Here is a 12,054-nt window from a genome sequence, read left to right as displayed (position 1 = left end):
TTGATAGATAGGTACAATTGAGGATAGGGGATATTGGACATTTTTATGTTAATTTAAAAAATGTTAATGCAAGCCACGCTTTATTGTCATTATGATTGACGTTTGAAACTAAAATTTGAAAGTTTTAGTTGAAATTTATTTTTGGCGTCGATTTTCCGATACAAAACTTAACTAAACTTAGTTTTTTTCATTTTAAGATTTTTTTATACAGGGTGCGCCAGAACTCGCGCCCCGGTGAAAAAATTCAGGTAAGATAAAAAATTCTCTGTCAAAACATTTTGACATTTGTTTTTTTGACATTGACATTTTGTTATGTCTATTTAATGATACTGATACAATTATTTAGTAAAGGTACAAAAATTTTGCCAATAAAAGCAACAAATAACATTAAACAGAGTTACAATTTCGGCTACAGCTTCTTTGTTTCCTCTCCTATAGCCTGTAACAAAAACACAAAAAAAATATTTTTCCAACAAAAATAAATAGGGTCAGAGTGCAAAATTTAAACTCTCATAACTTCGAAATTTTTATAGATAAAATTTTTTTAACATTTTTTCCATGTTCCTGGTATTTTACTTTATATGGCATTTATCTCTGGGGCGCGAGTTCTGGCGCACCTGTATAGCTTAATAAATTATTTTAATTTATTGTCTTTTTTTTCTCGCTGTCAGGATCAAAATTACGTGAGATTAGATGCACTTAAAGCAAGTTTTACATTTTTATGTAAATTGGATGACAAATCATCCAAAATTTCGTGTCCGGAAGTGCGCATTGCCTGAAACATTTTTCAACTATACAGCGTGTCCCAAAAATAAGTTACAATACAATTGAATGTAGTAACAATCCGTATCATTAAATTGTATCACGTATTTTATTTTCGTTTTAACGATAAAAATTTTGCTAATGATATCTCTATTTTTGACAAAATAATAAACAACCAAATCATAATTGTGCCAAATGTGCATAACGAACTGGAAGTTACAAATGATGGTTTTAAAAAACACAAAAATTTTAAAATCAATAGATTAAATCTTAAGTTTAAGATTCCGTAAAAAGACATTTTTCTTTTATTAATTTTGCAAAATTATAGTCACAAGTGGTTTTTTGGCTTCCTAACCTGTAAACGTCAAATTAACAGAAAAATGACAACTATGGAAATATGTGTTTCACGCATTACGTGCATGAATTTTTTAAAAACAACAGTCTTCAGACACATTTATAATAATAATAATAGTATATTATGTAACCAGTGCTATAAACACCACTTTAGACATGAGTTTATTAGGCATGAGCGGAGCGAGTGTTTAATAAAACGAAGTTTATACACATGTTACATACTATACTTTTTCTATGACCACTACAAAAAAATTTACATTATCGTATCATTATCATTATGTTCGTTTAATACGTTCGATACAAGACATTTTAGGTTAGATACAAACTCATAATATATTTATACTCTTTTTCATATTAATGTGCATCAAGTAGGTTGTAGAATTCTAAAAGCATCTTTAATTTAAAGATCGCTTCACACAAACAGTGTCAATAATGTCATTCAGAACAAATTTAATCATGTTTGTTGGCCACCCTATGCTAATTACGTTGTTAGCTTTGATTATTTTTTGCTTTCTCAAAAACTGAGGTACACATTTATAGGGAGAATTGAGGCTAAGATTGTTTGAATTTTTGCATGGTTGCCAACTTAATATGATTCCTTTCAACGTCTTTTTTTTATGCATATTATTATGAAAACGACTATACCTACATTACATTGATCTTTCAGTTTTTGACACCGAATTTGACATATTGTCCCTTGTATCTACCTATTTATCTTGCAAATCTAAAATGTTTCCAACAGTATTAACAAGAAAAGTTGATGTTACTATAAAGCTTGAAATATTAGCGATTTAAACCATCTCGGACGCTGCGCAGGTGACTCGGCTAGTCTCGTCACCTAGCATCGTTCTAAATCGCTTAATTATTCTGGTTATATTAATGGCTATAAATTAAAAATTAAATTAAATTTTGTGACATTTAATGACAGAAAGCTAACTTCAGCTTGTGACTAATACGACAGTTTCTAACTAATATGCATAATAGTCATGACTTGTCAAGATGTATACAGGGTGTTAAAAAAATTAAGGAGGTAATAGTATGGACCACAATAAACAAAAAAGTCTTTATAAACATGGCTCCGCAAAGTAACGAAGAGATATCGAAGATTATTCGTTTTTTGAAACACTTATTTGCAATTTGTTCAAACAAAGAAGAGAAGCTTCTAGTACATTGGGGATCCATGTTTTTTAAAACTTTTTTGTTTATTTTGGTCCATACTATTTATCTTCTTAAATATTTTCAATCTTTTTTTAACACTCTGTATTTTAACAACTATAATAATAATAATATAGAAATCATATATTTAATGAATAAATTCTACTTCGATTGTTATTATTGAATAAAAGCTTTGCTTCCATGGACCGTACGTTCCTGATTTTATGCTATGACTTTATACATTTTCCTTCTATAGATATTATTTTTATGTGAAAACATGAGTATTTGTGTTTTCTATTGATTTTCATGCATCGGAGTTAAGTTGTGTACACATCGTTGGAAAAAATTTAATTTCCTGCTAAACCCAATACTGAATCAATAAAGAGTAATATAAATAACGAGAGAGGAAATTTGTAATTTTAGTACTGTGTTAACAAAAAGGTAAATTATTAGCTAGCACAGGTGCAAAGAAATAATAAATTTATTATGTATAAGTCTATAAACAAACAAATGAAGAACCATGATGTCTTTATGACATAGTTTCTTTTGCATTTGTTCTCAAAAATGACTTCTTTACGAACAGCAGGTAACGCGCTAAATGGATCTCTAGGGGATGACTTTTTTTAAATGTTGTCATAGCAATTTTAGCAGACTTGGGCTTTATAGATCCATTTTGCGGAGTGTTTCTGGTATGCCCTAACCAGTGTCGTAGTGTATGATATTGATGCGGGCCCCCAATAATGTAATCAAAAAATGTAAGTATCGAGCGATCAAGATAATTTGTAATCGAGTCATCGTTGCATCTGAGAACGTATGTCTGTTTTTGAACTAATTTCATGGGAAACGTTAAATAAAATGACGTAAGATAAAACGGCAAAATGGGCTGAAATTAATCGCCGACGTATATAATAGTAGGAGCGTTCTTTTTTGAAGGTAAATTATACCTAAATTTAGTTATTATCTATAAGCATCACCTTTTTGATCATGCCATTTGACTTGTCATTTTACTTGACATTTTATAGACATACAGTTAGAGTCAAAATACTTTGGTCGTCACTTTTCTGACACTTTAAAGTAATTCAAGCTTTAAGGTTAAAATGAATGACAATTTCAAATTAATGACAGCTATTATATCTTTCTATCAAAAATACGTACAACTTGTCAACTATTATTGACAGTAGCTAAAAATAAGGTTAACAGACCTAAAGCATTCTTTACAATTTAATGTCACTCAACTGACATTGACGACCAAAGTATTTTGTCTCCAACTGTACGTTTTCGGATCCAAAAAATGACTCAATTACAAATTCTCTTATTATTGATATAGCTTCTTCCAAATCTGGTGGCGAACTGACATTGTCAAAAATGACTGAATATTGACACTAAACATATGTTTACTATTAAAAAAAATATTGTTTATAGGCGTCGTATGAAATAATATTTCAAAACCACTGTTATTCTTTAAAAAAATATAATAAGTAGGTACTCGTACATAAGTTGAAGAATGATGAACAAATTATTAAATTGTTAACGCATGAAAAGAATTTTCAAAAATGATATTCCTAACAATCTTTGTCTTCAAAATTTTTAGAGAAAAAAAGTACGCCCATGTATTTTTTTATCTTAACCAAGTGGGCGCACTCCAAGTGTCTTTTCTGTCACTGACAGTTCGCCACCAGATATGGAATATGCTCTATACTAGTAACAACTATTATGATGATTAATTTTTTGTTTATAAAATAATTATATTGTTTTTTTATATCGAGCGATCAAGATAATTTGTAATCGAGTCTTCTTTGCATCCGAGAACGTATGTCTATTTTTGAACTAACTGCACATGAAACGTCAAATAAAATGACAAGTCGAAAGGTATAACGTCAAAATGGGCTGGAAGTAGTCGCCCACGTATAATAATACGAGTAGGACCGTTCTTTTTTGAAGGTAAATTATAAATTTAGGTATTATAATCATCACTTTTTTGATCATGCCATTTTACCTTTCGACTTGTCATTTTACAGACATACGTTTTCGGATTCAAAGATGACTCGATTACAAATTATCTTGATCGCCCGATATTTTAATGTAAAAACAAATTGTAAATGTAATAAAAACCAAACTCCTACTAATAAATCCTTTTAATGCTTAAGGGTTGTTTATACAGGGTGTCCCAGCAAGTTGAAAAAGTTCATTAGTGACCTAAATGGTAAAATTTTAAAAAAATTGTGCATCACATTGATTGATACTAATCTAGTGCATCACCTAAAATAATTTTCAATCATACAGCATGTCCCAAAAATAAGTTACGATACAAACTTGTGTTTTTGTAAATGAAACACCGTATGTTTCTTTGCATTTTTGGATGTAGCCTTTTAAAACAATGTTTTTACGCTAAATTTTTATTAGTCGATTTCGCTTAGTTTTAGAAATAAGACGTTTTTTTTTGACGAAAACATGCACATTTTAAAAATGTATTACACAAAAAATAAGACACCTTGAAATTTTTTTTCTTACTTCTACAAAGAAGAAAGTACAGAATTTATAGCTGTAGCAATTATTTAGTGTTTTGCGTGTGTAAAGATTAATAAATTAAGAAGTTTCTTAAAAGTCAAATAACTTAAAAAATTTAAATACAACACCTTATTTTTTATTTTTGCATCTAATAGATTGATAAATTGTCTATCTAAATTAATAAACTTTTAATGTCTAGAATTCATAAATGAAATATTTAACATTCAATATTAATTGTAGCAACAATGCCTATCAATATCTGAGCATTGTTGATACTATAGCAATCATAGAAATACCAACACGAATCACTTATCTGCTGATTTATCTAGAGATTATGAAAGTCGTTATAAACACTAAAATTAGAATTATTTTATTATAAAAATAAAGAATAATGGATTCATTTTAACACAAATGTGATTATTAAGTGATATTTCTTCCATCTCTTGTGCAACTGTGCATTTTTGGCTACTGATACAATAGTAATTTTTTTTTAATGTTCAACGTTATATTTAACAATAGTTATTGATTATAAACACCTAAAAGTAAATAATTTTAGAAAGAAAATTTAGTAATCTTTTAAATACAAAAACAATAAATAGGGTGTTTCATTTAAATTTTTTAAGTTATTGAACTTTTAACAAACGCCTTAATTTTTTTGTTTTTGCAAATGCAACACACTAAAAAAAATTTACAACCTTATAGCTTGTAACATCTTCTTTGCGGTAGTAAAAAAAATATTTCTAGATGTCTTAGTTTTTGTGTAATAAAGTTTTAAAAAGTTCATGTTTTCGTCAAAAAAACCGTCTTATTTTTAAAACTAAGCAAAATCGACCAATAAAACTTGAGTTTAAAAACATTTTCCCGGAAATCTACATCCAAAAACGCTAAAAAACATATGGTGTTTCATTTAAAAAAACACAAGTTTGTATTGTAACTTATTTCTGAGTTGAAAATAATTTTAGGCGATGGACTAGATTAGTATCTATCAATGTCCTATATATTTTTTTTACTTTTACCATTTAAAAGTCACTAATGGACTTTTTCAACTTGCTGGGACCCCTATATGTTATACAGGATGCGCCAGAACTCGCGCCCCAGAGAAAAATACGATACCAGGAACATGTAAAAAATGTTAAAAAAATTTTATCTATAAAAATTTCGAAGTTATGAGGGTTTAAAATTTGCACTTTGACTGTATTCTGTCCAATGTTATTTGTGGCTTTTATTGGCAAAATTTTTGTCCATTTACTAAATAATAGTAATAAAACATATACAAGATCATCAGTATGATTAAATAGATATAAAAAAATGTCAAATGTCAAAAAATAAATGTCAAAATTTTTTGACAAATACATTTTTTTACGTATTTTAAATGTTCCTGGTATCTTACCTTACTTGAAACTTTTCTCTGGGATGCGAGTTCTGGCTTTTTTTTTACTTGATTAAAAAAAATCTTTTTGGTTACTTAATAATTTAGTTTTTTGTTGAGACCTATGTTATAAGTCTTATGTTTTATTTTATTTTTATTTTTTTGCCATGCAACACTTCTTCCAACCAAATCAGAATGGACGATTTTAAAGTTATTGAACCAGAAAAAAGAAAATTTAACTTAAAAACAGTGTCATAAAAATCTACATCCAAAAACGCTAAGAAACCTATGGTGTTCTATTAAAAAAAACACAAGTTTGTATTGTATTTTATTTTGGAGACACGCTGTATAGTTGAAAATAATTTTAGGCGATCGACTAGATTAGTCAATGTCCTATTTAATTTCTTATATTCTTCGACACTGTCAAAATTTACGGTTTTTCTCCCGTGTAAGGAAGTTTTGACAACTGTTTTAAACCTTATTGACTCTAATTCGAAGAATAAAATGTTGTATTTCACTCGTTTGAGTGTAAATCGGACGCTTTATTCCACCTCGTGGATGGTAAACCACTCGTTACACTCGTGGTTTAAAAATCCACTCGGAAATAAAGAGTCCGATTTACACTCAAACTCGTCGAATAAATAACTATTATTTTACTATTTCAAGGTTACTAATGGCTTTTTTCAACTCGCTGGGGCACCCTGTATAAATAAATTTTAAGGCTCAAATTTAATTTACTTTTGTGATAACTATTTTTGAAATCGTAGTGTCATTAGCTCAATTGTCTCATTATTCTAAATTCTATAGTTTTTTTCAAAAAGAGGTCTTTAGCGTTGTTTCGACAAAATTTACCGTTTTTGACTAAAGTCAATTTAAAATTTATGTTACTGCAAGCCATAAAACAGCATTAACATTTAAAATTGGAATTTTTTCAATGAAAAACAATTATTTTAATAAGTAGAAGTCAATAAAGTGTCACTTTAATCGTTAACACACTTTACTCATTAGTCATTAGCAAGGCAGTCGCACATTTTTGAATTCTCTGCCGCTAAAATTTCAGATTTCGGACAAAGCTTCATCTGACAGATTCATATGACACACGTTTTCTCAAAGCACAACATTGATTAAAGCGAAAAAATAATTTCTTTATTTAAAACTTTTTCATTGAGTACAAAAAAATTCCATGTTCAACTCATAAGAAAACTAGTTCGTGAAAATGCAACATTTTTCACTCGCTAGCAAATCTTCTGTTTTTTTACTTGTTAAACAATCTACTATTTTCGCGGTCAGGAATGTGACAGATTATAAAAATGAGCTACCGTAGCTGTCAAAAATATGTAAATTACAGTTGTCGAGGCTAAAATAGCTATTTTATTGAGATATTAATTACTTAGATTAATTAATAAAAATGTGATACAAAATTATTGTCTTAAATTTTATATCATTTTTTTATACACTTCGCCTGAACTGAAAGCGATTTCTGCAATCTACACAGAACAAAATGTGACGACTCAAGATGAATTTTCTGTTTACTTTGTACAAAAAGTAAATTTGAACCATGTTAAGTGCCAACTTTATTTTATTGATGAACAAAAACTTATATATCTCTAAATTAAAAGATACCTTATTGTTGCTTATGTTAATTACACATTGCCCACAAAAAGTTAGGGAAATTTGTAAAATATCAAGAGAGTGAGAAATTGTTGCAGTTCAACGTATTTCACCGAAACTAATGCAGTTTAAGCTATTTTTGAGTACTGCATACGTCAAATGTCAAGTATAATAATAAATTTAATTTAAAAAGTGTTCAATAGAAAAAATTGTATAAAAACGCGTGTTACAACCTCTCATTGTGTTACTCGTGCATTTGTAACACTCGCTCCTGCGTGGCTCGTTTCCCAAACTACTCGTGGGTATCACAATGAGAGTGTTTGTAACACTTGTTCTTTAATATACTATTGCTTCACTAAATATAGAATAGTCTTATATCATCTAATTTTACACCTTTTTCAAGTGTATTTCAGAAAACGTAAATTGTAATTTAGCTTAATCAATTGTATTTCAGAATGTATTAATTGTAATTCAGAACCGTAAATTGAATTTCAGAAACTATCCGATGTAATTCAGCTTAATTAATTTAACTTCAGAAAGCGTAAATTGAAATTCAGATTAGTCAATTGCATTTCAGAAAGTGTTACTTATAATTCAGAATTTGTCCTTTGTAATTGAAAATTCGTCAATTGTAGTTCAGAATTCGTTATTTTCATTTAAAAATTATATTACCAAAATTTCTTTGAAAATAAAATATCTTATTTATTTTGCAAAATGGCAAGTTTATGTGTAATTCCTTAATTCTGAAAATAAAATAATTCGTGTTTATGTATGTAAACTTTATTTTGAGATAACAGTAACTTACTCATCTGAATTACAATTGATATTTTCTGGATTACATGTAACATGAAATTGATTTTATTTACTTTTCTGAATTACATGTAATGGTTTCTGAATTACAATTATTACTTTATGAAGTACAATTGACTAATCTGAATTCCAATTTATGCTTTCTGAAATTAAATTAACTAATCTGAATTACATCTCATAGTTTCTGAAACTCATTTTACTCTTCTGAATTACAATTGTTGCTTTATGAAAGACAATTGACTAATCTAAATTTCAATTTACGCTTTCTGAAACTAAATTGACTAATTTGAATTACATGTGATGGTTTCTGAATTACACTTGAAAAAGGTGTAGAAAAACAACGTGATATTGGAAAATTAATTATGAAAAAATAGCATAGGAGTATCAATTTTTATTGTCATTTATTTAGGTATACAAAGTTAGGAATTCATACCGCTTTTAATGTAAATTGAACATGAGAGAATACTAGAAAACAATTTAAAAGTGATTTATTTGAAGTTGCTTTGATAAATATCAAATGTGACATCGAGGTATCAAATATCCAAAAATAATTAATATTTTCTCTTGTTTTGAGAGGATAAAATAAACCGTGTTACAATACTCGTAACTTGAGAATAAAAAAAAACATGTGCCCGTGGGCGCTCATTTTTTTTGAAATTTTTCTTTCCTAACTTAAAAAGTGTAATAACATTACTTGTATAGTAATTACTATTATTTATCCAGGACGCCGTAAAATGTGTGTGAATAATATTCGTTTTTTTTAGTTTATTATTTTTAAACAATTTTTAACTTCAAATGTCAAATTAAAAAAAATGTATTTTAGGTAAATAAAAAAATTAAATAGAATTCAAAAGAAACCGTTATTACAATAAAATATCTCAAGTTAGAATTTTAGTTAATGAGTAAAATTACAAATGCTATGGTTTTTGTTGTCTTATTAGACAGTTTTAGGTAATCCTACAACAATAAAACAGTCATTCATTAGTAATCCATGAATATTTGAGTGAGAATGAGGTTATTAACAGAAAGTACTAATAAACTCACAATTTTTAGTTTTCTTAAATTTCACTTGTAATTAAGGAAGCGATTTTTTTGTGAACAAGATTAAGAAAAGGCATAAGTGCTAAAATGATGCGTTTGCGATTGTAACGTCTGATAAATAATTGGCAAAATTATGTCAATCACATGAAAAAAGTTGAAAATGACATGTGGAAAGCCGACATTCTTCAAGATGACGTTCCACAATTAATTATCCACCCTAATACAGGTTGTAGCTCCAGTAAAAGTGATGAGTCGGAAGATGAAAATAATTTGGTTTTGTCGTAAATTTTAGGTACATTTTGTAAAGTGTTTTTAAACTAGTTTTTTTATACATTATGTCTCCGAATAGGTGAAAAGACTCTTGTAAAAGATAAAAAATCCTCATCAATTATTGTCTTACCACGTTAAGGCAACGTACTGAGGCAACATGTCCATTACCTAGGGTTAGGTAAATTTTTCACCGTTGTATTTCTGGGTAATAAATATGCTAGTAGTGAAAGAAATGAAATAAAATAAGGTAGAGAAGATTTTTATAGCATCGCATTTATTATTTAAATTTTTAAATAAACAGCTCGGCTATAAAAAATCTCTTCTCTACCTCTAGTATAATATAGTATTTTACTTTTTACCTACTATAGTAGGTATGTACATTTTTTTTAAATAAGAGCTTATTTAAGGACGTGCATGTGCGTTTTTTTGTAATTCTACAAATACTAAAGAAAGCAGTACTGTAGTAATATAATATTTTGTTCAAAAGAAAATACACTAAAAACAAACTTGGATAACAAAATCTAAATTAAACAACTATATACAGGGCGTCCCAGCGAGTTGAAAAAGTTCATTAGTGACGTTTAAATGGTAAAATTAAAAAAAAATTGTATAGGACATTGATAGATACTAATCTAGTATCAACCATACAGCATGTCCCAAAAATAAGTTACGATACAAACTTGTGTTTTTTTAAATGAAACACCATATGTTTCTTTGCATTTTTAAAACAATGTTTTTACGCTAAACTTTTATTAGTCGATTTCGCTTAGTTTTAGAAATAAGAAGATTTTTTTTGACGAAAACACGAACTTTTTAAAAATTCATTACATAGAAATTTAGACAGCTAGAACAAATTTTTTCTTACTTCTGCAAAGAAGAAAGTACAGAATTTAAAGCTGTAGCAATTTTTTTAGTGTTTCGCATTTGCTGCGAAAGCTTGTACCTTCTTCTTTGCGGTAGAAGAAAAATATGTTTCTAAATGTCTTAGTTTTTGTGTAATAATTTTTTAAAAAGTGCAGGTTTTCGTCAAAAAAACCGTCTTATTTTTAAAACTAAGCAAAATCGACCAATAAAAGTTTACTTTAAAAACATTATCATAAAAATCTACATCCAAAAACGCTAAAAAACATTTGGTGTTTCATTAAAAAAACACAGTTCTACACACATAATTGTACATTACATGCTTTGCATATAAAAGATGTGTCTTTTCAAAGTTTTTTATTATTAAGTACAAAATTTAAATTTTAAAGTGTTTTACCATAAAAAACTTTTGAACAATTTTCTATACAGCACGAGTTTATTTGTGTATCAAGTGTGGGCTTTAGTAGCAATTAATATGTAATAAAATAATAAAATAAAATTTGTGCACTTCCTTGAAAGGGAGTAATTGGGTAGTCCCCCATAGTACTGAAAAAATTCTATCTGTCAAAAACTTTTGACATATTTTTTTACGTTTGAGACATATTCTTATATCTATTTAATGATACTGATGATCTCGTATATGTTTTTTAATAATTATTTAGTAAAAGGACAAAACTTACTTTTGCCAATGAAAGCCACAAATAACACTAAACAGTGTTACAAAAAAACTTGGAAAATTATTTTTCCAACAGAAATAAATAGAGTCAAAATGCAAAATTTAAACTCATAACTTCCAAATTTATATAGATATTTTTTTTAACATTTTTCTTGTTGTATAAAGGCATTTAATACTGGTTTCTTCTATCATCTTCTTGCTGCTGATCTTCATTGTCCGCACGCATATTCTTCTCTTTCGCACGTCCTCATCTCATCTTCTGTTAAATAACGCCTAAAAAGCGTCTTCTGAGTCATTTTTATGTTTTGTTGAACTCGAAGATCTAGGTAAGCTAGAATCCATTATAAAACATTGATTGTGAAGGAAGTTTTGTATGTAGGTGAAATAAACAATGTAAATTTCTCGAATGAAAATGCCCATTTTCGATATTAAAATAGTTTTTTATTCTTTTGATACATAAATAACAAACTATTTCTTTTTCTGTGGCGAACGGTAGGGTTTGTTTAAGATTCGTTGGGAGTCTTAAGCTCCAATTAGTTGCAATAAGTTATAGGGCAATCCGTTTATAAAAGTACTTTGGGTAAAATATTCGTAATGGTTAGGTAACTTATTTAATTATTTTCTATTGTTCATTTAA

General features: G+C 28.1%; 1 protein-coding gene across 1 annotated transcript in view; it reads left to right on the top strand.

Moving 5' to 3' along the window:
* LOC123004759 (probable G-protein coupled receptor B0563.6) overlaps positions 1 to 12,054 on the top strand; it is a 62,550-nt gene that overhangs the window by 272 nt on the left and 50,224 nt on the right. The gene's annotated exons all lie outside the window — the stretch shown is intronic.

The sequence above is a fragment of the Tribolium madens genome, unplaced genomic scaffold, assembly GCF_015345945.1.
Source record: "Tribolium madens isolate multiple individuals breed KSU strain unplaced genomic scaffold, Tmad_KSU_1.1 Scaffold_11;HRSCAF=98;Tcas5.2_LG3b, whole genome shotgun sequence".
Taxonomy (NCBI): domain Eukaryota; kingdom Metazoa; phylum Arthropoda; class Insecta; order Coleoptera; family Tenebrionidae; genus Tribolium; species Tribolium madens.
The sequence above is the reverse complement of the archived record's forward strand: the minus strand, read 5'-3'. Positions and strand labels throughout refer to the sequence as shown.